Below are 1,740 nucleotides of genomic sequence, written 5' to 3'. Positions count from 1 at the left end.
GAGTTTCCATTTAAGGAGAATTTCCCATCTGGCGTAGAATGCCCCTTAGAATATTAGGAGTTTGCACTGTTTGGTTATAGTGGGATCATTGTGGATGCCCAAAAGAAATAACAGATGTCCAATTCCAATGACAGTCCCAGAACAGTGTTAAACTTAATTACAATGTGTCGCCAATAGGTTTGAATAAGAGGACAGCTCCAGACAAAGTAGATGAAGGACCCAATCTCAACTTGACATTTGTTATATTTGGCTGAAATATCAGGGTTGATTCTTGAAGGGTAAAGTACATTTTGTGCAGAAATTTCAATTGGATAAATGTATCACTAGCTGAGATCATGGTATACTGGCCCTTCCACTTGGAGAGCTATAATATCTACCTACCACTTATGCATTTATTTTGGATTAGTCACAACTCACAGGTGTTGCATATAGGGAGAAGTGTGGTTTAGCTAAGACTAAGTTGCAACAATAGGGTAGCTACAGGGTCTTGTTGCATAATTGACCACTTAAGACCACTAAGGTGAAAGGGGCACTATTATAAAGTGCATTAGAATGTTTACTCCTCTAGCATGATTGGAGTATGTGGCACGATAGTGGTTCACTATCCACTGTTTTTTCAAACTAATACCTTTATTATCTGGAGATGTGTCTCCACACTGATTCTGTGATGTGATTCTCAGAGTCTTCTGCCCTCAATTGCAGGGCTTTAACTTTGGTCATGAGGGTTTGTATTGAGATAACAGGATCCCTGGAGGTGTGTTGCACAGTGCCTACAGGTCTTTGGTGCTAGAGGTGCAGGATCTAATTTTATTGATGAGTCCTATGTCTGTCTGCAGGTGGTCTATTTTGGATTTTGGGGCTGACTGGCAAGTCGTAATCGCAGACATAATAGTCTGTAAGTTAGGCTGAGGTACTGTGTGGTGGTCTGTTTGCATCGCCATGCTGAAATTAGTGGCTACGGCCTTTCCAGGTGCTGCGTTGGATTGCATGGTCATGATCAAGCAGGGAATGCTGACAGAATGCTTGCCTTTAGTCATACCCACATCTTTGCAGGTGGCCAAGGAAATCATTGCAGGCGTCAGAGTTGTCCATGGTCGTGGGAAAGAACAAAGAGATCAAGCAGAGCAGAGCTCCCATTTTACATGTCTAGTCTCTAGTCCTCTCTTTGACACGGTTCCCAGGATATTACGTTTTTTTTTCTTACTGCTTAGCTTAGCATATATGTGCAGGACAGTTATGTTAGTATTTTTTTTTTGTTCAATTAATTTTTTGGAAAAATGTGTGCATGCCCATGCTGTAGTGCACCTTACAGGAGCAGATGCTTCATGCACACAGCAAAGCACAATTGCTATGCATGCAAACACCCATGTACCCTGTGATCCCAGGGTACCCTAATGGTCATCTCTAATCTTTCTTTTTTTTTAGAAAAACAGGCCCATTACTCTGGAAAACATTACATAATAAACATAAACGTTACATAGAACAGTATGCTGCCTTGGGCTCTAATCCTTTGCTCTTCCACTTTGTCACCCTAGGCTCTAAAGTGTCAGAAACCTTCCATTGCGATGGTACCTTTTCTTTTTTTTTAAGCAATTCAGTGATTGTTGTCATTAAGAAACATTTGTTTGTAACGGTTTTCGTAGAACAAAGAATGAGGCAACATCATAGTGAAATTAGTTTATTCACTCAATACAGGGCAATGTTGCCATCGCAGAGGATGTCTGGATGTCTGTCAAGTCG

The sequence above is a fragment of the Nanorana parkeri genome, unplaced genomic scaffold (assembly GCF_000935625.1).
Source record: "Nanorana parkeri isolate BGI_ZX_2015 unplaced genomic scaffold, ASM93562v1 scaffold705, whole genome shotgun sequence".
Classification (NCBI taxonomy): domain Eukaryota; kingdom Metazoa; phylum Chordata; class Amphibia; order Anura; family Dicroglossidae; genus Nanorana; species Nanorana parkeri.
This window is presented reverse-complemented; position numbering follows the sequence as displayed.